Below are 27,785 nucleotides of genomic sequence, written 5' to 3' on the forward strand. Positions count from 1 at the left end.
CTAAAGTGTTAATGTATTAAGTGTCTAGGTTAATTTAGGCAGAAACACACACATACACACATACATACACACATCTTTATTAAAAATAGGAATTGCACACAAAGATAAGATGGAAGAATTAAAACTAAAGGTCATGAAATTTGATCATCTCCATATTTAAGGTTACTCTAAGTACTCTGCAAATAACAAGGTGCTTTAATGCCACGCTTGCACTTTCATCTCATTTAATGTGAAACCTGTGAAAGATTGTTCCTGAAGTCATTATCTTCAACTGTTGAGAGCATAGATCATGACTAAGTGACTGAAGTGCCATGGGAACTCTCAATGGGATCCTGCTCAGGATCTGATATATGTCTCTTGGTATCCATCAAACTCAAATGATGTGCAAAAGAAAAGAAAGACAGAACTTTAATTTTTATGTGTGTGGAGATTTCTTCCTGCTTTTGAAATGCAAGCCCAAGATAAGTTGGTTGAGAAACTGGTGTCCAAGAAAATTAAAAGGCAATTTTAAAAAGTCATGTGAGAGAATTTTTAAATATTCCTATGAGAAAATGTTTTCTGGCTCACTCAAAAGAATACATATTGCAAACATTTGAAATAGTAAAGGTTTTGTGAATCATACCTTACTTATTTCCACTTTTTAAATTTGGTTAATCTATGTAACAAATATGTTCTGAATATCTAATGCTCATAAGTGTACATAGAGGAATTTGCCATAAAATAATTTTACTTTAAGAAAAGAGGTAGCTGGCTTGAATGATCAGAGAAAGCAGTTGAGATGAACTTTAGAGAGAAGAATGTCTGAGGAGTGATTTCAAGGTTAAAGAATCATCTCAGTAAATCTACGAAGGGGAGTCTACAGGATTGCTTATAACCAGTAGAGATTATTAATAGCAGAAAATAGTGTGCCTCTGAAAAAGTAGGTGGGGACTACTTTAGTGGATGAAGGCTTAAAAATATGGGACTTAGGGTATTGAGAAACCACTGAAGGTTTTGAGGAAGAAAATGACACTAGTCAAAGTAATTGGAAAGGACAACTCTTCCAGAAGCATATACATGATAAGGTGGAACGGGGAGAGACTAGGGCCAGAGAAATTCATTAAGAGGTTGTTAAAATAATGTGAGGCACAGTACAATGGGGATTTTAACTGTTGCAGCCATTGGAAAGACACCAGGGAGAGCACAATTTACATCAAAGGAAGATTCTCTAGACTCTAACTGAGAAAAGTTATGGGGAAATGGGAAATGTCTGAGTCAATATTATCCAAGGCTCAAAAATAGGTAACAATGAAAATGAGAGATACTTTTCTGTCTCTGTGAGGGAAAGAGGAAAAATTATTTGATTTAAATTTCAAGTGTTTTCAGTTTGCTTTGTTCATACCATCTGAAGGTAACTGTACAACAGCTACTCGTAAAGTCAGGGTTGGGTATTAGATCAACAGTCTCCCCTGGATATTCACCATAGAAGTCCTCTGAATAAAGAAGGCAATCAGAGAGAGAAGATATTACCACAAAAGAGCATAAGCAAAAGATCAGAGAAAGCAGGCCATAATAGACTGAATAATGACCCCCAAAGATATCCATATATTCATGCTTTGAACCAGTGGTTGGTACCTTCTAGGACAAAAGAGACTTTTCAGGCTGGGTGTGGTGGCTCACACCTAAAACCTCAGTACTTTGGGAGGCTGAGGCAGGCAGAGCACTTGAGGTCATGAGCTTGAGACCAGCCTGGCCAACGTGGTGAAACCCTGTCTGTACTAAAAGTACAAAAACTAGCCGGGAATGGTGGCACCTGTAATCCTGGATATTCTGGAGGCTGAGGCAGGAGAATCGCTTGAACCCAGGAGGTGGAGGCTTCAGTGAGCCTAGGTTGTACCACTGCATTCCAGCCTGGGCGACACAGTGAGACTTTATCTCAAAAAAAAAAAAAAAAAAAAAAAAAAAGAGAGAGAGACTTTATAGATTTAATTAAATTGAGGATCTGGAAAAGGGAAGATTATCCTAGACTATTCTGGTGGGCTGTAAATGTAATCACAGGTGTCCTTATGGAAGGAGGCAGAAGGAGATGGACTACAGATGAAGAAAAGGCTATGCGATGATGGAAGCAAAGATTAGAGTGACGCAGCCACAAGTCAGGGAATGCTGGAAACCTTTAGAATATGGAAGAGTCAAAGAATAGATTCTCACCTAGAGCCTTCACAAGGAACCAGCCCTGCTGACATCTTGAATTTAGCCCAGAAATAACTGATTTCAGACTTCTGGCCTCCAGAACTGTAAGAGAATAAATTCTAATTGTTTTAAACCACTAAGTTTGTGGTATTTTTAAAAAATTATTATTTTTTACAGCAGCAAGAGGAACTTAGTACAAAGAGGTTACATAAAGTACATGAAAGAGTCAGGCATGGTGGCATGCATCTGTAATCCCAGCTACTAGGAAGACTAGGTGGGGAGGATCACTTGGGCCTGGGAGTTTGAGATCAGCCTGGGCAACATACATTATAACAAGACCCCTATATTTGTCCATTGTCACACTGCTATAAAGAACTACCTTAGGCTGGGTAATTTATGCAGAAAAGAGGTTTAATTGACTCACAGTTCCATAGGTTGTACAGGAGGCGTGGCTGGGGAAGCCTCAGGAAACACAATCATTGTAGAAGCTGAAGGGGAAGCAAGCACATCTTCATGTGGCGACAGGAGGGAGAGCGAAGCGGGAAGTGCTACACTTTTAAACAACCAGGTCTCCTGAGAGCTCCGTCACAACAACAGCCAAGGGGAAGTCTGCCCCATGATTCAATCACCTCCTACCAGGCCCTCCTTCAACATGTGGTGATTACAATTCAACATGAGATTTGGGTGGAGACACAGAGTCAAGCCATATCAACCCTATTGCAAACAAACAAAAACCTTGCAGTTTAAATATGTATTTATATGCTACGTATATTTATATGCCATATATATTTATATGCTATATATTTAGCATATATATGCTAGGAGGGGGAGGAACATGTATATGTGTGTGTGTGTGTGCATATATACGCACATACAGTAGAAGTGGGAGAAGAGGGATGAGACTGAGAAAAAAGAGTAAGAGGTGAATCAAGAGTGTTCAATGAGTCATAGAAATAAAGACAGGAGAGAATTTCCAAAGAATATACAGCTTTGAAAAGTCTGTATATTCAAGACTTGAAATTTCTGAAGAAAGAAATTCTTTACTTCTCAGATAGGAAGTTTGGGGTGCAGGAAGGTGGAGGGAGGCAAGTGCAAGAATTTTAAACTGAGTTGGGTTCTTCCTCAGGTCCATGGAGAAATCAACTTTCCAGTGTCCCAAGAGCAACTCTCTTCTGCTTTCTCGTGTTCAGGAGAAAATAATTTTCAGTGTATCTTATTGGGCTTCAAGCCTTTTATAGACACATTTGGAGGCAGCATAAATATGGTGGGGATCTCTTTGGGAAGATTTTCATATGAGCTCCAGTAAGCTGGTGAGCTAGGTAGGCTGAATTTCTCTGGTAAACTGTTAGTTTCTGAGTCATTTTGTTTGAAGTTCCAAGAAGGTGGAGTACAAACATTTTTATACCTAACTGCATAATTCCTTTACAAACCTTTATATTTCAGAAAATAATAGTTTAGGTGCAGACATATAAACATATACATTTTATTCAGTAATTATATGACAATAAATAAATTTACATAAACTCAGCTATATAGATCTCTGTCCATGAGGTTGTCCTGGCTTCCTACCTAATCTGACCATGAGACTGAGGAAGGTTTATATCCACAATGAGTCTTTCAGTTCTTGATGAATCACAATGTTTGTTTATATTTAATCATAGCTGATAGTAACAGCTGACAGGAAGACCTGAGGAGGGAAAGGTGAAAAAAAATCTAAAGCAACTCAATCCTATTTAACAAAGGAGAAAAAAACAATCTCCTTTTTTAAAGCAGATAATATTTTTTCACATACAGATGGAGTGAACTGAAGGTTATTCTGCATATTTTTATAAAGTGAATGAAGTTACAGAGGTTGCATTTATTTCCCTTTGAATACAAATCCTAAAAATGTTTCCTGATAAGCCTTTTTAATTTAAGATACCAGAGTGAATTACCCTTTTACTTTTTAGCATGAGAATTGTGTGTCCTAGCATTTTTAAGGAGTGGGAGATACTGTCTCATAGTCCAAAACTGCTTTTAATTGGGTAGAAGGTAGATGTGAGAAGGCAATTATGTCATTAATGGTCTTAGTCATTGGGGATGAGCAGGAACAAGATTTGTGTGCTTCCCTCGAAATACCATCCCTCAGCCAGCGATGCATGTGCCAAGCTCTGGTGGACAAATGATTGGATTTTACTGCATGGGAAACCCTTCACTTCTGTATATTTGACAAGGAAATTATTTCTTCACTCAAACAAAGCAGAGCAAAGCAACGTTACATCACCAGCCTGAACACAGAAATATTTTCTTCTCCATAAATGTCTTTAAGGAACTATGGATTCCTCAGCCAACCAGTTCTGATGGGTTACAGTTGAGGATGTTTTCAAAGGAATGCGTTTGTATTGATGCACTAGCTTTGGTGTAACCATGGCAACAACAAGCTTCTCCTCTAGAGTCTTAATTTGGGAGAGAGCAGGGAAAATAGCGTGTGACCTGGGAGACACTCTGATTTCAAGCTGGGCAGGGAAGAGGAAGCCATGGCTCTTGCAATTTGTCCTTTTCATACCTCATGTTACAGAGATAGACCCTGAGCAGCCTCTGAGTTTTTCTCCTTGTTTTTGTCATTCATTAGTGCTCCCAACAACAGACTGAGTTCTAAGCAGTGTTTGAAAAGTGGCAGGTAATGTTTCAATACCCCCAGTCCGCTACCTTGCTTCTACGTAGACTTAAAGCTGTTAAAATTTAGAATTAAACTCTCAGGCCAAGGCCCAAGGGCCAAGGTCCTCGAACCAGTTGCTCCACACAATTTCTTATTTCTTCACACCCTCCACCTCTGCATTGCCCTTCTCTCCCATACAAATACATTCCAGTCTCCTTTGTGACAAGCTGACCTAGGTCCTGATTCCAGGAACCTTGAGCACTTGTAAATTACCTCAGTCGTTAATTCCTCACCACTCAGCTATATGATTGGTTTTAGTTCCATTCTACACTTTCCAAGTTCCACCCTCATTTCTAGCCCATGAATGGAGCATGGCCCTCCCCTGCTCTGGTGGTTCCCCACCACCCCCACTGTGAGATGTCTGGTCAGGCAAGAATACAACTGGATGATGACAGTCTTCCTGTTTCCTGAATATCAGGTATTGTCTGGGTACGCTGTGTGTGGAGTGCATCTCTTGGAATAAGGTCTAAGAGTTTCTCTTGCTGTTGGCATTGTGGGTACAGTTGTCTTTGCCTGGAAGCCAAGTTAGGCCAGAGCCTGGGGAGTGAGCTTCTTACACTGAGGAAGGAGGCCACTGTAAGTCTGTCTCCTGTCTGTGCTGCATCTCCTCCTGACAGTAGCTCTCCTCTGCAACATGTACTTTGGGGAAGCAAAGAAGAGTGATGGATGGTTGCTTGGGTCAGGAATATCCTAGGTGGAAGAAAAAGGCTGCTCACTTCATTTTACCAGTATCACAGTAACACAGTACAATAACTTTGTTTGAGAGTTGTTGGCTTGGGATGGAGAAAGGAAGAGGCTAGTGCCAATGTGAGCCTTGGGAAGCAGGACTAGAACCAATGCTCAGTCTGACAGTGGATGCAGAGGATGACAGAGACATCACTGGGCTAGCCTTTCCATTATCCTCCTCTTCCACCTCAGCAAAGGCTTTTCCCCTTTAGGAGCAGGGATAGGTGGCTATGCACCACTTAATTGCCCTACATGCAGATAATTTCTATGTACTCAGTGAACTATCTCTGCACCATTCCAATGTGCAGATTTATTTCTATCATTTTATCTAAAGTGCAACATTTCCAAGAGCTGATTATAAGCATGTGAAAGAAGCCTTAGTTGCTATTTTTTCAAACTCCAATCAATTCACAGGGATGATTAGATTCAACTATTGAGGGAAGAGTTGACGTAATCTACCCAAACGTGTTCCTGAGTCATCGCTGAAAATGTGTGTATCCACGGACTGATGTATCCTGCCTTGTTGTTTCTTTCCCTTTTAATTAGCAATCTTCTCCTCTTGTTTTTTTTTTTTTTCTTTTTCCCTCCCCATCCATTTAAGATTTCTATCATGGAAAATATCCCTGCAAGCAGTCACCACTATTTGAATCGTGAAATCAGCAGCACAGCAAACATGGTTCTTAATGAGGTGAGACCTGTTGTCTCCTCAGTCTTATAAGAAATATTTGTGCACATATATATTTTAAATGTTAGGAAAGATTGTATGTAAAAGGCATATTGACTCCACCTTTTACAGATTGGAAAAATTGGTGCAATTCTGATCCAACATACTACTTTTTCAAAGGATCACTTTATAGCCATTTTCTTTTTCTATTACTTCATTATTCTTGCTTCTTTATTTAAACTCTTTGCCATGCAAATATTTAAGCCTTGCTCAGCTAATGTAGTGATTTTTAAATGTTTTAATGTTCCATTTGACATTCCTGCTGGTCCCATTTCTTGTGCTGAAAATGTATTAATTCCCATATCAATATATATGTATATACATTTTTTGCCAGTCAGAGGTACAAAAAGATATTTTCTGTGCATACATTAGAGAAGTTATTACAAGTAGATGATAGAAGAAGAGAGAGAAAGGAGGGAGATAAAAAGGCAAATAAAAAATTGAGGAAAATATAAACCAAAAGCAAATTAAAGTTGGAATTTCAACATATGGAAAGAGCAAGAAAGGTGGAAGGAATTCTCAAGGTAAAAGAAATGTATGAGGAAAAAAGTGAAGTAAATTTAGTGACAGAAAAAAATAAAGAGAAAAATCAAATCGTAACCAAATAAATCATCCAAGTAAAGAGGAAAAGAATCGGGTTAGGAACTGACAGGAAATCATAAATGAAAACATCAAAGAAAGTGGACTGCTAGTGCTGGGTCATTTCAATTGAACTAAAAAGCTCTATTTCCTATATTATCAGCCACCCTTTTTTTTCTAATTTTACCAAAAATATTATCTTCCATGTATTATTCTTATTAATGTTCTCTTCATTTCTGTAGGAGGCATAAAAATAACAGATGAGTGTGGGAACATAAGCTGTGTGGTTAGTGAGGCAGGGGTGATAATTAGAACATGCTGTACTATGCAGTAAACAGAGCTATTATGAACAAGAGAGTTCTTTGTAGAGTGTTTAAAAGAGGATGGAAATAATATACTTTTCCTTGACTGGCTTAAAAGCTCAGCTGGTTACTACCCTGAGAAATCAAGAAAACGGTTGGAGTTAATCGGTCAGTGGATTTGGACTCTAGTTATATGCATCTACAAATATTACTGATACATGTCTTATGCCATATAAAACTTTTCCTTTCATGATTCCTTTCCTGTCCAAAATTTTAGTGTTTGAACTAAATCTCAACAAGTTCTACTCAATAAACCTTCATAATTTTTGAAACCATTATTTAAGCTTGTTTTTTAGTAATTTTTGATGATTGTGATTTTGAGTTCTCAGAATGTGCAATACTATTTGTAATTTCTGATCTTACCTTGAATCTCCTAGTTTCATTTGCATTCATCTAAGTTAAATAAGTCTCTGATTCGGGAACTATACCTAGTCTTTACTAACTATATTAGTCAGGGTTCTCCAGAGAGACAGAACTAATAGGCGATAGATAGGTAGGTAGGTAGGTAGGTAGGTGAAGAGGATTTATTAGAGGAACTTGCTCACTTGATTAAATGGAGGCCGAGAAACCCCATGATTGGCCATCAGTAAGATGGAGAACCAGGGAAGCTGGTAGCATGAGTTCAAGTCTAGAAGTTTCAGAACCAGGGAAGCCAATGATATCTCTCAGTCCAAGGGTGAAGGCCTGAGAAGCTAGGGGGCCACTGGTGCAGTTCCTAGAGTCTGAAAGCCAAAGGAACTAGAACCAAGGAGGTTCTCACAGATATACCTGGAAATAATGCTATATCAGCTACCTGGGTATCTCTTAGTTCACTCGAGTTGACACCTAACATTAACTATCACACTAAGTAATTCTAATATGATTATATGACTGTATTTGGAAAAGTTTTTTTCAAAGCTACATCAAATTTATAAAATACTACAAAATGCTTTTTCTTTCTTCATAATACCCCATAAACCACAATTATATTTAAAAAAAAAACCTTGCATTATATTTTTTGCCATCTCATCTAGGTCAATGCTCCCCATTTTTTTCAGATGCAAATTCTCTTAGTTACTATAAAATACTATAGTAGTGTTTGACCCCAAACAAATAGAAGTGGTACAAAGTAAATAATATACCATTTATTCACTAAATGGTATAATTTGAATATGTCCCTCAAAATTCACAAGTTGGAAACTTAATTGCCTATATAATCGTATTAAGAGGTGGCGTTTTTAAAAGGTGATCGATTAGCTCATGAGGCCTCTGCCCTTATCAGTGAATTAATGCAGTTATTACAAGAGGGATTCATTATCATGGGAGTGGGATCCAGAAAAAAGGGTGGAGTTCTGCCCAATTTTCTCTCTCTATTTGACATGCCCACTTGCTCTTCTGCCATGGGATAAATCAGTACAAAGGCCCTTGCCAGATGCTGACAACACACTCTTGGATTTCCCAGCCTCCAGAACTGTGAAAAATAACCAGTCTGTGGTATTCTGTTATAGCAGAAAATGGGCTAAAACACTAACAAACCCCAATAATCCAAAAGTATGCGTAGTACTCATTTTGTAAAATTTCTTTCCTTGGTAAGCATTGGTTAATCACTTATTTGGTTTAGTCACCATGGTCTGAAGATAAAGTGATACAAATATGTACTTTCTTTGACCAAAAGCTCTGGGAAAGAACAGTAAGAGAATTATACTCACCAATGCAACAAACTATAAACTAGGTCTGAAAATGGTTTAGCAACATGGATAACAGGTAACAGTTGCAGATGGCCTAGTAAGAGAGGGTATACTTTAACTGACAAGTGGAAATGCAGAGACAGATCTCCAAGTTACTTTTTAAACAAGGAAATAAACATTACTGCCTTCAAATGCAGAGTTTTAAGGCCTGCCACTTGTAAGAAGGAGTAGAGAAATTCAGCCTGATTTTATTGAGGTATTCGTGTATGTGGCCAGGGGATAGGAAGAGAAGTAAATCATGGTCCTTACCTCTACAGAGCTGACGGTCTTCCAGGAGTGGTGGAGAACGACTTTTAAGCAATCAAGCCCACTGAAAGTAGATGGAGCTAGAGTAGAGGCAGGTACAGAGCATCACAGGCCCAGAGGAAAGATGATAGGTTGTCAAGAATGAGGTGTCTTGGAGATTCACTCAATTTAACTGGTCTCCTGATTTGTTTCCTTGCTTCTGCTAATTGCCTTTATGATCTATTCTCCACATAGCAGTCAAAGTGATCCTTCTGAAAACTTAATGCTAGTCATATTATCCATTGGCTGCAAATCTTACAGTGGCTTCTATCCTCCTAGAACATAATTCAGAAGCCTTAGCCTGGTGTCACATCCCCTGAGATCTGGCCTCTGACAACTCTCCAGCTGCATTTTCCTTTTATTTTCCTTTTTTTCTTTTTTTTTTTTTTTTTTATGTTGGGGATAATGGAAAACTTTCCCTTTGGCCTCTTGAAAGTTCATTGAAAAAAAGCAGGTTAATAGGAGAAAAAGATACAAATTTCTTAACATGTATAGGGGGAGAACCACAAAGTGAATACCCCAACTCCCCAGTCAGGTACAGAAGCTAATATATCCTTTCTCATAGGGGAGAGGGAGATGGAGAATGTAGACTATTCTTTTGAGGGGCAGTAAGTGATTATTAGGGAGAATGAATGAACCAGGGAGACAGAAATTAACTTGCAAAATGATTCTCCTTGGAATTCGAATGAATCCAAGAGGCAGGCATTATTTTGTGGAACAAATTATAAGATCTTAAAGAAAGGGAAGATAGTTGACACCTTTATACCACCTTGAGATTACAGAAAGAATAGGGTCTTGGATTATGGCAAGATAAGTTATGGTAGCAAAACAGGTTATGGGAGGGAGAGAAGAGGAGGACCGACTAGCAAAGATGGTCTTGTTAAACAGATGAAATTTCACAGGGAGCATCCTCAGAGAGAATAGATGGTAAATGCTTCTTTCAGACCTTTAAGGTGTCAGAATCTCAATTAATATTTCCTAGATCTAGAAAAGATGGGGCCTTCAGAGAAAGTCTGGCTGTATCAGTGCAGATTTTCTTTACAGTTGCAAATCTCCCCTACAAAAGACAGCTTTTCAAAATAACCATCTAGAAATATGTCAAATATATTTTGAGGTAAGATATTTTAGTTTTTATTCATGACTAAGAGCCTTTTGCTACTCCTCCAGTTCAGTTCATTTATGCTGTTGCGACCTTGCTCTGCATTCCTGCTGCAAGACTAACCTTCCTTTCACTTTTTTTTAGGTGTCTATTCAGATTTCTCCTACTCGGAGATAACTTCCCTAACCAGAATGCTTCAACAGAATTCTTCTGTCCCTTCTTCTTTCTCTATCCCTAAAACTGTTTTCTCTTTTTTTCTATATCCTTCATTACCACCTAATGTTATTTTATTTATTAATGCGCTTGCTTCATGTCTGTTTTTGAACATAGAATGCAAGCTCTGTGACAGCAGGGATTTGTCAGTCTTGTTCACTGAAATATCCCCAATCTCTAGAATAGTATCTGTCACATGAAAGATCTTCAATAAATATTTTTGAATGAATGAAAGAAATTGAAAGTGAATTTCTAAGAAAAATTGTAGTTAGTGGTTAAAAATGATTAGCAAATAAAATTTTCATTTAATCTGGATCTTTTTCCAAAAATTAACACTTTCTTTCACAAGTCTTTCCTCACAAGGTGGGATTTTTAAAAGACATTTAAGCAAATTCTAAGTGTTCATATTAGAGGAGGAAATCCATGCATTAGGCACAGATTTGGATTCAATGAGCCCAAGGTCCTTCTGATATTAATGGTTCATGATTCTGTATACATAAAATTAACCACAAGAGGCCTATGGTCTGACACAGGATATTTAAAACTGTTTCAGAAGACAATCATTTCTTGGGGCGTTAATTTTTGTGATAAATAAAGAGTGATACAATCACATTCTAAAAAATTTGGATGAAGTAAATTGAAATAAGCTCCTTGATAGAATGAACTTAACCACGAATGGGCATTGTTAATTTTGAAAACAAGAATAGTATGTATAACATTAACCAGTTTATTTGAATGTAAATATATTTGTTACAGAACAATTTATATACTTTAGGAAACACTTTTTCTAACAAAGCTAGTGAAGTTGATGGGACTTAGCACATGTGCAAAGTGTAGAAAATGTGTTCTCTGCTCCACATCTTGGTTTTCTGAGTACCTTTCCACCACCTTTCAGTGCCTTCTTACCTAAAGCAGCTCAGAATTTCAACCTTCTCTGTATTTCAGATATTATGAAGAGCAATCCGATAAACATTTTCCCCCACCCCCACCTGCCTCCCAGTGTGGTCTGTGTAGGGGAGAATAAATGTGGGCTCAGCTTGGGGACAGAGTTCCTCTTGGTGGGGAGTGGTCACCATTCCACTTATTTTTGTTTTCCTGCACCGAGTCTGACCACTCTGCTTCTCCTCCATTACTGTTAACAACAGCTGAAATAGAAGGATTGCTTTTAGTAGTGAAGATACAATGAAATGAATTTGGGAGCCTTGCCAAACATCTCCTCTTTCTGAGCCTCCACTGAGATTTTTTGCTACCAGCTATGGAGAAGGTCAGGAGAGAAAGGCATGATGATAAACTCACTTGTAAAATTGTTCTAACAAAGCATCTGTGAGCTACTGCTTGATCAAAATGACAGACATCAATCAGAATAATAACTTCAAATATGAGATTTTCAATTAGTGAGTGAACATAAATAAATGTGTCTGGAAAATCAGCATAAGGAATTTTAGACAGAGACAGCCCATACATAACAAGAGAGAGGAGGGCAGCAGGGAAAAGGTATACTATTCAGCAAATGTAAAATAGCCCCCCAGAACACAGAGTCAAAGACCTAGAGAAATCAGCATGCAGATCAACAAAGACCTATGCACACTTATCCTTGAGTGATGCTTTTGAGCTCATGTACCTTATTAGAGGTCTGCAAAGAAGACTATCTTCCATTTAATAAGAGGCAGAATAAACCTTCTTGGGATGCTTAACATCGTTTCCCAGACCTCCCTTACCAAATGCAGTAAGTTAGACAAATTATCAAAATAGAAAGTCTAGCACACAGAGGGGATACTCTGTTGGGAGTGTGAAAGAAAAAAGAAGAATGTTATGAAGGTCAGAGAATTTTCCAAAATGTTGACTTGGGCTTTTCAACAGACTAAATAATCCAGATCTTACCCCATGGTGTCTGACAGCAGAATAAAAAGTGATTAACACAACCAAGACCTATAGAGGGCAACAGGCTTGCTTTTCAAGCACAAACAAGGAAGGAGAAAGGAGATGATGCTTGGCTGGTGGTGTGTATCACACACTATACAGCTACTGTAATTATAACAACAACGGTAACAAAATAAAACCTTCCAAACTCTATGTATATTCCACCTTTCATCAGAAGGTTATTGTTATTTCGAACAATAACTCATTAGTCTTTACAATACCCTTGTGAAAAGAGTTAGGTATGTATATGTTATTAGCACTTTGCATTTCCATTGTATTTGTCCTTTAAGGAGCTCCAAGTAGGGTTGGATTCAGACTGTAAAGCAGAAACCACTGCAAATTGATAGATGGTTTGAGAGGAAGGTTTTGCCATAGCTGTGAATGGGCTCTTTCAGCAGGGGAAAAAAAAAATAAAAAAAAAAGAAATAAAGTATTTTGTGGAAGGAAAAGAAGGAAAAAGGAAATGAGTAGGTATCTGCCTTGATGATTCTTTGATTTTTTTTTTTCTCCTATCTGTGTAACAAATTGCTCTAATTCCAGCCACAGAACACTTGGTTACACTGAGGGGAGTCTCAACCCAGTTGTCCCATCTTAAAGAAGTAGAAAGCTGACTTTTAGTTCCTTTTCTTCCATAACTAGTCTGGTGTCCCTGTGTATTTCTCTAGTTTTTGGTAGCAAGTAACGTATCATGGTTCAAGAAACTCCTTTATTTTATTTAATTTATTTTATCTTATTTTATACAGTCTTGCTCTGTCACCCAGGCTGGAGTGCAGTGGCTTGATCTTGGCTCACTGTGGCCTCAACCTCCTGGGCTCAAGCAATCCTCCCACCTCAGCTTCCTAAGTAGCTGGGACTATAGGCACATGCCACCCCACCCATCTAACTTTTGTGTTTTTTGTAGAGACGGAGTTTTGCCTTGTTGTCCAGGCTGGTTTCGGACTCCTGAGCTCAAGCGATCTACCCTCCTTGGCCTCCCAAGGCGTGAGCCACAGTGCCCGGCCTTGGAAACATTGGCATTGCTCATTTCATGCTGAATGCCCACCCTCCTGGGTAGACACTCTTGGCCCTTAGCTGGGAAAAGCAGGTGAGGGCCTGAAAGAGTTGAATTATAACCACTGTAGACATTCTGCTTTGTATCTCATGCTACGCTTTTCTTAAGGAATTTTGCCTCACTGGTGTTCAAATTAAATGATCCTTTCCAATATGCAACTTCTCCAGGAAGTTTCTTAGATATTTCTTGTGATCTCAGCTTCTTAACAAAAAAAAGAATGAGAAATGTTTAGAATGATGCAGATGAATCCTCAGTTTGGTTAAATGGTTTTATCAAATATTCAGTAAGAATTTTTTAAACCCTATGATTTGAGGATACAATGTAAGATATATAAAATAATGGACAACGAAACAGCTCAGGATTATCATATGTACAGAAATAAATGAATATAACCAGTAATCAATGATCTAAGCTAATATCATAGTCTAATAGGAAAAAGAGTTCTTGGAATATGCTTGCAAATTCTCATATGTCCTTGGAGAGTTCTTTCTTTTTGTGATGCTGTTTCTGACTTGAGAAGTCAGGTCATTCTTTTAGACTGTACTGATTTATGATTTCTTTTTTATTATGTATCATGAAAATTTTAAAACATGAAGAACTGTGTTCTATTACCCAGATTTATCAAAAGTAAAATTGTTTTGAGGACTATAGTGTTGCAATTTCAATTGAAATGACCTTTACCATTCTAACTTATTTTGCTCTTTCCTTCCCCTGGGGTAAGCACTATCTTTTATTTGGTGAGTATCTTCACATTTGTGCCTTTATACTTTTATTATTTGTGCATATATCCATATACAACACTTAGGATTATTTTGCATTTAAAAATTTTATGCAACAGGCATTTTACCATGCAAATGAACTTACTTTTTAAGCCAATATTATCCTTTTAAGATAATTTTGATAATGTAGATATTGTGTTTTGATATTTATAAGAGTTTTAATCAGGCAATATTTTAATTAAATAGAAGTATGTACAAAAGTAATAAACGATGTCTCTGAATGAACAAGTTGGTATTAACACATGGAAATCTTTTTGCTGTATTTGTTTAGATTTTTCTCTTCCTTACTTTTTCTTTAATACTAGGAAATATGACCGATAGAGTAAATCTTCACCTTTCATCCCTTTCCTTCTCTCACTCCCTAGATGTAACCATAACTCTGAAGTTAATATGTGTCATTTCCATGCATGTTTTTATAATTTTATTAATATATCATTCTGCAAATAATGGGAGTATTTATAATATGTTATCAAATTCAACTATATTTAAAATATTCATACATACAACAAGTTTGAAATAATTTTACAGTGAGCACCTATATATCTTTTACTTAGACTTATCAACATTTTGCTGTTCTGGCTTTATTACGTACCCATTAATACGTATTCATTTTTGGATGCATCTCAGACTAAATTGCAGAAATCACATGTTCTTTCGCAATTGCATTTTTGCTCATTATATTTAGTTGATTTATTTCAACTGTTGGTAAGTAATTGATTAAAAGAGTAAACATTTACCTATATCTACTAGTGATTGGAAATTATATGGACTATAATTTTTCTCCGTTATTAACAATAGTGAAATAAATATAATTTCACATCATTCCTTGTGTAACTGCATAATTTTTAAAAATCATGTAGGTGTAGAAATTGAATGGCAGGTCATAGAGCATGTGTGATTTTACTTTTCCTGTATGTTGGTAAATTGCTTTCCAAGATAGCTTTACCAGTTTATATTTATATAACATGTCACTATTAAAGTTCCCATTTACCCACAACCATCCAAACTCTTGAAGTTGTCACTTTTTAAAATTCTATCAATCTAATGACTTTTAAGTAATCAAATAATCACACGTTTTAATTGACATTTTCCTCATAAAGGGTAAGGTCCGATATGTTTTTATGTTAGATATTTGCTTTTGTTCTTTGTGGAACTTTATGTTCAGATCCTTTCTCATTTTTCTATTGCAAATTTATTTTTCTGATTGACTTACAGGCATAAATTATATATCATGCATTGTAAGCTAATGTCATATATTCACTGTCAATACTTTTTCTAGTATGTGGTTTTTATTTTGTTTGAAGTGTATTTTTTTCATATGAAACTTTAATTTTATACGTCTCTAGTTGTGTTTTTTATATCTTCTTAAAGGTGTTCTTAAAATTTTTAGTACAGTAAAATTTTTCCAGTATTTTCTTCTGAAAGTTTCTAAGTTCAGCTTTTAGCACATAGGCCTTTTCCATGTGAAATTGATTTAGGTCTATTTTGTAACTCAGGGATCTATATTTATTTTTTACCAGTGAATAGCTATTTTCCAAATAGTATTTACTACATTGTCTCCCACTGGCTTTTAATAGCTCTTTTGTCATGCATCAAATTTTCACATACAAGTGGGTCTCAGATTGTTTTTCCATTCTGCTCCATCATTATAATATGTCTCCAATGCTCCAGCATTACAGTATTTTAATAAATCTTGGTAAATAATAAGACAAGTTTTTATTCCAGCTCCTTCTTTCTTTTTCTTCTAGAGTATTCCTTGTCCTTTATCCTTCCAAATAATTCATGGGTCAAGGTCTTCAAAACACTATTTTACAATTTTGTTTGTAATTAGATTAAATTTTTGTGAAGTTACAGTTAAAATCAAAATATTTTATGCAATTAACAAAATCTTATTAGATGTTCTTCAATATTGTAAATATTTCCTAAATTTTCATCTGTCATTTATGATATCTTTTGTTAGATTTATTTGTAAGTTCCTTTTCGCTGTTATTGTCATTTTAATGGTATCTTTTGTCATTACTTTACAGATGCATGATTGCCAAGGTGTAAGGCTGTTAAAAAAAATCATAGTTTTTTTAAGATAAATCTTATCTAGAGCAATGTTCTTGCTTATGCTCATTCACAGGTTATAACAGACTGTTCTTTGCAACCAATATGGCTTTATCGTTAAGTTTTCTGTCATCTGTTTAATTTGCCAATTCATTAGCTATTCTTTGTCAACTTAAGGATATGCTCTTCTATTCTCATGTTGCTATAACTTTTTGTTTATCATCCGTAAGTGCTTTATTTGATTCAATTTGTTCTTTGTATCTATTGAGATATTCTTAATATCATTGCACTTTAATCTGTTGATAAAGAACAGTAGGTTTTCTTCCATTAAACCATCACTGCATTACTGGTATAAACCCTAGTTCTTTTATTATGGTGCTGAATGTAGTTTTTAAGTTTTTATTGCGTTTTAATTTTTATATTCATGTTCATGGTAACATTGGTCGGTCATCATAGTTTCCTACATTTTTCTCACTCAGTCTTAATAAAAGTTCTCCTGGCTTTATAAAACAAATTGGGTATCCCTGTAAGACAGGGCTTACATATGCCTGTAAATCAATCTGAGTATAATACGTATAAAACTGGTCAGTGAAAAAAGGAAGAGGGAATTGTTGACTGTTACTTCCATAGTCTGTAATACATTGATTTTATTTACTCTTTCTCCTTGAATTTATTTTTGCAGTTTATAAGTTTCTTTCAGATTGTCCATTTCATTTTCACCAAATGTATTGGTATAAAGTTGTTTATACTTTTAAACTATGATTTTAGAAAATTAATACTCTATTTATAGTTCTTTTTATTTGTAATATTGTTTAGTTTAGCAATTTTTTATTTCTTGAACAACCTTGCTAGAGTTTTAAAATCCTTTTGTTAATTGTTTATAGGAAAAAACTCAATTTTATTATTTATTATATTGTTGAGGTTTTTTTGTTGCCCATTTCACTTGTATATGATTTAATTGTTATTTTTCTCCCTTTTACTGTTTGTATTAATTCTATTATTTTTCTGGCTTTATCAGTTAAAAGTTTACTCATAAATTGCCAATCTTTGTTTATGTTAAATAGAGAGTTTGGAAGCATATATTTACATTTATGTTTAAATTTAAATACCATTATAGCACAAAAAGTTTATTGATTTATTTGCTAATTACCTCTAAATACTATTTTATTTCTCTTTTTCCTTTAATTCAGAACTTATATAGGTTTATACACTTAAAACATTAGAAACTTTCTTCATTATCCAATTTTACATTGTTGATAGCTAAACTTACTAAGATGCTGTCAAAAAATATGGCTGATATGACATTAATTATTTAAAACATAGGCTGAGTACAGCGGCACATGCCTGTTACCCTAGCACTTTGAGATGCCGAGATGGGCAGATCATTTAAGCTCAGGAGTTCAAGACCAGCCTAAGCAACATGGTGAAACCCCGTCTCTACAAAAATTACAAAAATCAGTCAGGCATGGTGGCACACACCTGTGGTCCCAACTACTAGGGAGGCTGAGGTAGGACGATCACATGTGCCCAGGAGGTTGAGGCTGCAGTGAGCTGAGGTTATACCACTGCACTCCAGCCCAAGTGACAGAGCAAGACCTTGTCTCAAAAAAATAAATAAATAAATAAATAAACAAAATAAAATAAAATTAAATGTGTAGAAACTTCTTTTCCTTCTTAGAATGTAATCAAATTTTTAAAAACTGTTCCATGTATATTTGAAGAGGTCTATTTTATAAACATAGAGTTTTACAAATATTTAGTAAAAATTTTGAAATTGATTTTTGCTTCATATATTTTGACATATTCATTCCTATAGTTCTTATATATTATCAGAATTGCTCCTTTTATCACTATATCACTACTCTCTGCTGTCTGACGTATGTTGTATGACATTAATGTTACTATATTGTTAATAAAGCCTTCCTTTGGTTTTTGTCTTTCATATTATCTGTTTTTTAATCTCTTTTTCTCATTTTTAATAATTCTGTGTCACTTTGTTTTAATGTATCTTTTAAAACAGCATAAGGATTTTAAGACTGTATCACATTTTCTTATATTAATAAGAAAGCTTAATCTCTTTATATTTATTGGAGTTATTGATATATTTGAAATATTTCTATCATTCCTAGTGTTTTCTGTTTATGATATTTTTCTTTTTTACATTTTTATTTTCCTTCCAATATTTATTTAATTATCAGAATTTCATTTATTTCCTTTGTTTTTCTTTCTTCTTCTGGTTTGGAAGCACTGCATTATATTTATATTATTTCAAGTGTTTAGCCATAAATATATAGGTACATTATGCATAGATGATAATGTTACTGGAAGGAAGGTCATGAGTGGGAGTTGTCCAGGTCCTTGGTGTTTTGAACAAAGGACTGAACAAAACACACCAACAAAGTAACAGGAAGGAAGCAGGGAAAGCAGGAAGCAAGAAAGCACTCCACAGGGTGGGAGTAGGCCCTAGCAGGCAGCTCAAAGGGTCTGGGTACACAGTTTCCTGGGTTTTAAGTACCCTTTTTGAGGTCCCTTTGGGCTACCCCTGATCTGGATAAAGGATTTGGTCCATGGCTAATTAAAGACTGAGGTGAACTGGTGCCCTATGCAGATGAAGGGATGACTTATCCTTGGCCCGCTGCCGATCCAGGGCACTTTCCCATTCCTTCTGTGATGTGGTGAAAGGGGGAGGGTTGCAGAGAGAGTAGCCTTTGATCCTTTGTTACTTGGACAGCGGGAGATGAGCTTTAGGAAGTTGGTCTTAGTTGGCTTTAGGTTCCCTGTGCCCAGAACCAGGTGCTTCCCTTTTGATCCAGTTTTCAGAAATTATCATGAATTGGCCTTAGATTCCCTGCCTCTCAGACCTTGGTGTTTTCCTTTTATTCAGCTTTAGGAAATCTGCTTTTTTTGCTGGTCTTTTTAAACTTTGATATTCATTATTTTATCTGTCTAGGGGTCAATTCCCTTTTGTATATCCCTTTTTTAAATTTTACATAAACTTTCAGTTTCTAGACTTGAGCTTGAATTTCTTCAATTTGAAAACATTCAGCCACTGTGCTTCGGATGTTGCCTTTTCTCATTCTGTTTAATCTTGTCTTTAAGAACCGCCAGTATAAGTAACCATGTTCCAAGGCCACTTGCTGCAATAAACATGTAGCCATGATAGCTACAATATCAAAAGGAGAGAGGGTGAGGTATGCATTGACTCACCTTGCCATCTGGACAGAAGTCTGTTTTTCTCTGTAGCATTGTTTCTCCTGTTGTCTGGTTAGGACAACAAGGATTTTACAGAATGTAACACCCATCCTTTGTCACTGTTTCTAATTGCTGTATCCAAGATAGGGTGCTTGAAAGAACAGGATGCTGGCTTTGATTCTGATTCTTCCATTTGCTGCAAAGGGATACTCTGCTCTGAAACAAGATGCTACAACAAGGTGTTCTGATGAGCATAGGACAATACCTGGGTTTGTGTCCATTTCCACATCTGTAGTATAGACAAGCATTATTTCTTAAATAATATGACTCTTACGGCATTAAATAGGTTGATATTTTTAATGTGCTTGAAAGAATGTTTCCAGGTTCTATCCTTTCTTTCCCACACACCTCTATCATCTCACACTCCATAACTTAAAAACATTATTTCCTAAGTATCTCAAACCCCCATCTGCTGTCTACCCTACCTCTGCTTTAGCTCAGACTTCGTTATTGCTCACTGGACTGCTGTAATACTTTCCTAAACTGCCTTCAAGCCTCCAGCTTCATCACACTTGAATCCATCCTCCACAATGCCACCAAAATTCTTTCTGCACTGCAAATCTGTTGACATTACTACTATTCAGAATTTTCTGGTGGATTCTAATCGCTGTCATGTACCTTAGTGTTACCTATTTTAGCTTCTGGCCTTGTTTCTGCAAACTCCTCTCAACCTGTGATTTTCTACTTACCTCTCTTTTCGGTTCTCTTGATCTGTATTCAGTTCCCTAATTGTTTATGTTCTCTCTGTCCTCTGCTTGTGTCCGTGTTGTTCCCATTTGATATACCCTACCCAACCATGGCCACTTGGCTAATCATCACTCATTTCCCAAAGGTCAATGCCAGCAGCTCCTCTTCCTGACAGTGTTTCTACTCTCAATCCCTAGGATGAGGTCGAGAAACCTTGTTCATGTTGGATAAGTGCAGATACTATGGCACTTACTCCTCTGTATTGTGATTTTGTCTCAAAGATCATTTTGTTGCTTCTTTCATTGATTCTAGAGTGAACTCCTTGAGGGTAGGAACTAAATGCTTCTAATCTCTGTGTCCAAAAAGTAAACGCTTGGCACAGTGAGACAGCTTAACAAATATTTGCTAAACTCATGAATAAGTTATTCACTTAATGAATTTCAATAAATAATTCACATTGAGGCTTGTGGAATAAAGATGGCTATTATCAATGAATTAGGATCCTTTAAGACTTATTTTTAATATTACCTTATACTTTAAAAGGTGAGAAGTGAACACCCACCTGCTGATCAGCAATTTGCTAGCAGGCATATTGAGTCACATAAAGGATGTAAGATAATTTGGGGTACTCATGATGCTGAGACATTAAAAGAAACAGTTAAATTTTTCTATAGTAAAACACAGGTTGTTATTTTGAGCCTTAACGTCCCCAACAATTTTGTAAAATTCTTATTATGTTAGAGTCCTAGTCTTTTTCATCGATCTACTCCCTTGAAGTAAATGCTTAAAAAAGATATGGCCACCCCTACCTCTGCCTGCCCACCCACCTTTGTCACCGTCACCTCTGTAACCTCTAATACAGTATGGTCACCCTTAGCCTTTTGGTTCATGCATTCTATTCCTATTAATTTCAGAAAATGGCAACTGCCAAAGCAATAAGAGTGAATTTAATTTTAAAAATGCAATCATGTTCTGGCTTGTGCTGAACTGGACTTGGAAGTATTTGTGACTGTGATTTAGCATTATTTCTGGGGAGAGAGTCTCCCTGTTTAATACTAATAGTCTTCCCAGGAAGTTTCATTAGAGTGAACTGCAATTTTTATTGCTCAGGATTTAACAAACTCCAATCTAAAGTCTCAGTGCCACTTTCGTCCAGCCTCCCAGTCTCAGATGAAATTCTAAATTCTAACAATGTCAGCCCAGGACTCAGCGCATCACCCAAGTTTCTTTGCTAAATCTCATACACCAGAGACCTCACGCCTCTTCCCTTCTCATGAGCACCTTTCTCCTGAAATTTCTCTGCTCAACACTCCTGACAACAACCTGTCTGCAGATGCACCAACAGCTGCTCCTGCTGAAAAATGGGCTTGTCTGTCTCACGGGGGCTATGATTTCTGGCATATGCATGCCTCCTACTGTCTGTTTGGTTTTAAAGCAATTTTCGGCACACCTGCTTGCTTGAACTTTACTGACAAGCCCTCTTAAGAGTTCACTGAGGAAAAAAATATCTGTTTCCTAGGTACTTCCCTGTAATTCTAAATTTCACTTTAAATCTCCCAGTAAAGTGTTTACCCCTGTGAATGGAGAGACAATCTGTGTTGAGATGGTCCCGCTGCCTCAGGCAGGATCTCATCAGCTCTCATATCACAGCAGATAGAGAAAGGGATGATCCATTAGGGCAATAAGGCCAACTTGTTCCTACCACCAAAATTGCTCCTTAGAGTGCATTTGCTACTGCCATGTCCAGTCTGGTTTTTACTGTCACCTATGAAATTACATCTCACTTAAAAAATTCTCCAGTTGGATGGTTCTGCTCTTTTGGTTTTGACTCTACCAGCTTTTTGTTTGTTTGTTTTGTTTCTTTTTTTTTGAGTCAGTCTCTTAGAAATACCACTCAGTTCATTTTTACTCTAGTGTCTAGACTTGCCTTACAGGAGTTCTCCATAATGTTGCCCTTTTGATTATTCTCTTTAAGAGTCACCATTTAGTCTATCCATGGGTTATGCAAAAAGTGGGTATTTAATCTGATTGTAAACAACAAACCAACAATTGAAATACAAACAGACTGGTTTTTTTTTCTCTTCTTTTGGTTTAGGGGCCTTGAACTTAACGTAATTGTCTCAACGTTCCAAGGTAGTGCCTGTGTGACCATAGCATTGCTCAGTGTCAGAAACCACTTCTGATTATTTCTCCTGTGGAACTGGCAAGTGCTCTCAATTGTAGCCAAGGTTTTTAGGTCCACCCATCTCAAGCATTGCAAAGCAAGTGAATTTGGGAGTAAATGTACATTTCTGAAGCAGGTTCAAGTCAGCTAAACTTCATGCAAAATAATGAGCAACAGTGGTCTACATGCAATTGTAGGAAATTTCACTAATATCATGAAGGTAATGTGAGTATGGTTCATGAAAGATATCTCAAAACCCAAACCAATAAGCATTATAAAAGGAAGTGATGGGTGGACATGGATGGACTTTTGGACTTAGAATGCTGTCACAATGTCCAAATATATATATATATTTATATACACAGACACACACACACACACACACACACACACACACACACACACAGGAGAAGCAGCAAGACAGAGTCCACACAAGACAAAAGCCTTGCATATAGAATGTGGCCAATGATGTGATCGTTATTTAAATAAATATAACTACTAAGTGTCATATTTACTTAAACACTGGACGTTGGTATACAGTGATGCAATGGATATTATTATCCCTGATGACTTCTGTTATAATCAATGATGGTCAAGCTACTCAGTGAATCAGTCGGGATATGAACTCAGGCAATTCTGATTTTAAAGCCAATGCTCTTTACATTCTGTCTGAAGGCCCCTGTGGCTTCCATTTCTAGATAAAGCATAAGGTAACCTCAGCCACTAAAATCATGTTGCCATTGGTGCCGTCTCTCATTCTCTCTTCATCTTCTTTTATTCTGTTTCTGTGCCTGTACAAAAAGCCAGCTGCCCTGGGAGTGGACTCTGCAAGGACACCAGATGCATTCACACTCCAGCTCTGCTTCATGCGTGCTCTATGAAACCTGGGCAAGCAAAGTAACCTCTTTGAAACTCATGTTTGTCATCTGTAATGTGGGAATAAAAATCTTGAACTAGGCCGCTGAGAGATTAAGCACCCAGTAGACAATAGGTGTGAAGCAATTATTAATTCCCTTCTTTTTCCCTGTCAATTTGCTGGCTCCAGATTGGATACAATCTTCCTGCTTTGACCTTGAGTCTCCCTCCTTACAAAATTCAATTCCATTTACTGAGCATCTGAACATAATTGGCACCTAATGAATACATGTTCAGTGAGTGAAAGACCTCTTCAAAGCTCAAATATCCTCAGGACTCCGAAGCCCTGCCTGAGCCTTGTGAAGATCTCTGTAACTGCCTTATATCCCCACATTGGTTTATGCACATTCATTATCATTTACCATAATGGCTTCTAGTTTTTCCTAATACATCATAAGTTTCTCAAGAGCAAGGACTGTGTCTTACTTTTCTTTGTAAACTTAGCTATTACAAGATATCCTGAATATTTGACAAATTACTATTTGGAAGATTTAAATTGAATCATTATTCTAATATCAGTAGTTAACACTGATTAATCTTGCCTGTAATATTAATTCCTGGAAGTATTTGAAAATATGATGAAGGGAATAAAAAGGTTAGTGCTCACTTCTGCAGCACATATACTGAAAATAAAACAATACAGAAGGCTGGGCACAGTGGCTCACGCCTGTAATCCCAGCACTTTGGGAGGCTGAGGCAGGTGGATCACGAGGTCAGGAGTTCAAGACCAACCTGACCAACATGGTGAAACCCCTGTCTCAAAAAAAAAAAAAAAAATACAGTAAAGTTTAGTATGGCCCCTGTCCAAGGATGGCACACAAATTTGTAAAATGTTTCATAGTTTTTGCCAAGATATGGAATCAAACTAAGTGTTTATCAGCAGATGAATAAATAAAGAAAATATGGTATATGTACACAATGGAATACTATTTAGTCATACAAAAGAATGAAATTCAGTCATTTACAGCAACATGCAGCAATATGGATGAGCATGAGATATTATGTTAAAGTAAAATAATTCAGGCACAGAAAGGTAAATATCACATGTTTTCCCTCACGTACAGAAGCTTAAAAGGTTAATTTCGTAGTACAGTTTAGAATAATATTTATTTATTTATTTATTTATTTATTTATTTATTTTTTTTTTGAGACAGAGTCTTGCTCTGTCGCCAGACTGGAGTGCAGTGGCACGATCTTGGCTCACTGCAACCTCCGCCTCCCAGGTTCAAGCAGTTCTCCTGCCTCAGCCTCCCAGGTAGCTGGGATTACAGGCAAGCACCACCACGTCTGGCTAATTTTTGCATTTTTAGTAGAGACCGGGTTTCACCATGCTGGCCAGGCTGGCCTCAAACTCCTGACCTTGTGATCTACCTGCCTCGGCCTCCCAAAGTGCTGGGATTACAAGTATGAGCCACTGCGCCTGGCCCATAGTCTAGAATGATGGTTATTAAAAGCTAGGAAGGTTTGGGTCAGAAGATATGGAGAGGTTGGTTAATGGAAACAAAATTTCAGCTAGACAGGAGAAATAAGTTCTAGTCTTCTAAAACATGATAGGGTGACTAGCAACAATTTATTTTTTATATATATATATATACACATATATATATATTTTTTGTTGTTGTTGTTGTTGTTGTTTCTGTAGAGATGGAGTCTCACTCTGTCACCCAGGCTGGAGTGCAGTGGCACAATCTCGGCTCACTGCAACCTTTGCCTCCCAGGTTCAAGCAATTCTCCTGCCTCAACCTCCCGAGTAGCTGGGACTACAGGCACATGCTGCCACACTTGGCTAATTTCTTTTGCATATATATTTTTAATAGTTAGAAGAGAGGATTTTGAGTGTTCCCAACACCAATAAAAGATACATGTTTTAGGTGGGGGATATGCTAATTACTCTAATTTGATCATTACACATTGTATCAAAATATCACTCCAAACACCATAACATATGTAACTATTACGTGTTCATTTAAAAATGTACCATTAAAAATGGTACCAGTACTTTGGACAATAATTTCACAGTTTCTTTTAAAATTAAAACTATAGTTATCATATGGCCTAGAGATTCCTCTCTTATGTATTTACACAAGAGAAATGAAAACATGCCCACAAAAACATTTATATATAAGAATGTTTATTGCAGTTTTGTTCATAATCAAACGTAAACAAATTGCAAATATTCATGAACCAGTGAACCAAGTTGTGGTATGATGATGCGATATGTACTCTTTAATGAAGAAAAGGAACAAGCTACTGATACATAGCATAACATGGATGCATTTCAGAAATGTTATGTTTTGTGAAAGAAGCCAGACATAAAAGAGAACATAGAACATACTTTATGGTTCTCTTTATATGACATTACAGAAATCAAAGCAGCAGTTGCCTCAGAGATGGTATGGAGTGGGATATAGTGGTAAAGGGTAGGAAGGGAATGCTGTAGGGTATGAATACACTATGTATCTTCATTGCAGACTGATTATGTGGGTGTATACATGTCTCAAAATTCATTGAACTATATACTTAATTGAACTGTACACTGTATTTTATTGGATGTAAATTAGACCTCAATTTAAAAGATAATACACAATTCAAAAACAGAAGGATCTATGGAATAGATCTACAACGTAGAGCTAACCAAACTAATATACTCATACTCTGATGATCACCTAGCCAGAATATGGGTATATTAGTTTGCTTAGCTCTATGTCATAGATCTATTCCGTATTTGTGCAAAAATTATATTTTGATCAGTCTCACGTTTAATGATTTAGACCAAAATGTGTTCGGGTGGATAATGTACAGATATCTGTGTGGTAGGTTGGTTTAGAAAATGAAGCATTTTAAAAGGCAAATGACTTCTTTAATTAATCATGTAGTAAATATTGTCCATAAGATACATGCACATTATATATATACATAATATATGTATATGTATATATGCCTATATAATACATTAAAAAATATATTTTCTTTGATCGTCAACAAGCAAAACAAAATAAAAGAAAACATACCCCCCCTACCTGGTGAGGGCTCTCACATTCTCATGTTTGGGATCTGGCTGGTGGTCCTGGTGTTGCTGATTTTTTAGATGGTCCCTGAAAGCAGATGCCTCTGTCTGTTCTTTCCTTAGGAAACTCCAGAATAGGATAAGCTCAGAAAACCACCACTGTGCCCTGGAAGACATAAATTAGCTTCGGAATAGGGATAGGGCTCATTTAGCTCCTTTAAAAGGGGGCCTGCCAACCTCATCTAACTGTTTTAAGAATTCTTTGAATGGTAAGAGCATTGCATAAACAGGAGCATTCATTGCAATATCGGCTTTGACCTCAACTCAACCCTCTTCCCTTTACAAAACCACTGAAGAACGTTTTACTCCATTTATAAAATATGAAAGGGACCTTTTAAGGTTGTTACTTTCTCATTTTCCCAACTCATTCTCTTCATCCTGTCCCTGGTGGCTCAGGACAACTTCCTACCTTGCATTGCCTCTCATTTCATTCACCTCTAACCATCCCCTTAGATGTTAGCTGATAATTACATAATACCTTTACTGGTTCTCTCAGGCTTGTTTTCAGTTTTAAATTAATTATGAAAGTCCCTCAAGTAGCATTTAACCTCACAAATGTGGCCCTGCCATCCTGGGACCCCCTGAGGAAAGTGGCTGATGGCTTTGCCCATTCAGAAACTTGGCCATGCCGAAGGGACACCCTGTCTCTGATAGGACAGCAGTTCTTTTTGGGCTGAGCCGAGGGTGGGACATGACAGAAGTCAAGGCTGATTTCTATTTCCCTTGAAAACACTGGTCAGAATGGAGAGGCTGCCCCATTTAGTGAGCTTGGGAGGATGACTCATCCCTGGGAAAACTCATTACTTTCCCAGAGCCTTGATCTGTTCCCAAGTTCTCCTTTTTTATGGCAAATATAAAGTGGTTAGAACTCCCACACACTTTTCCTTCAGTGTCTCTGAAAATCGTTCAGCCCTGTTCAGGATTTTGCCAGTGATGAAAAGCTTATCCTACATATTTTCAGATAGCAAATGTCATAGAATGCACATAATGTGACTACCTATTGCATTGACATTCGTATTTATTACTCAAAAGCGAGTCATTTCTGAGGGAGGGAGACTGGTTTGCTCTGTAATGCCCTGAGACAGTCCTGTATCTCCTGCTGCGGCTCCTGACAGATCTTATAAAAGATCGTAAATTACTATCTGTTGAAATATATGAATTTAATGAATTCCATTAATGCACACCTGCACGGAAGAGATTTCAGGAGCCCAAAGATATGATCAGTCAAACAGCTTTAATAGTTATTAATTACAGAAGCAGACTATTTATCCCCTGCCTACATAGAAACCTGCAAGTAGTGTAATACTCACACTTCAAGG

General features: G+C 36.8%; 1 long non-coding RNA gene and 1 other non-coding gene across 2 annotated transcripts in view; both read left to right on the forward strand.

Moving 5' to 3' along the window:
* The window catches only part of LOC103222513 (uncharacterized), a 556,352-nt gene that overhangs the window by 45,684 nt on the left and 482,883 nt on the right, over positions 1-27,785 (forward strand). The gene's annotated exons all lie outside the window — the stretch shown is intronic.
* On the forward strand, positions 24,139-24,244 carry LOC119618650 (U6 spliceosomal RNA). The gene has a single exon (XR_005235025.2). It is a non-coding gene; the product is annotated as a U6 spliceosomal RNA (small nuclear RNA).

This window comes from Chlorocebus sabaeus, chromosome 18, assembly GCF_047675955.1.
Source record: "Chlorocebus sabaeus isolate Y175 chromosome 18, mChlSab1.0.hap1, whole genome shotgun sequence".
In the NCBI taxonomy this organism is placed as follows: domain Eukaryota; kingdom Metazoa; phylum Chordata; class Mammalia; order Primates; family Cercopithecidae; genus Chlorocebus; species Chlorocebus sabaeus.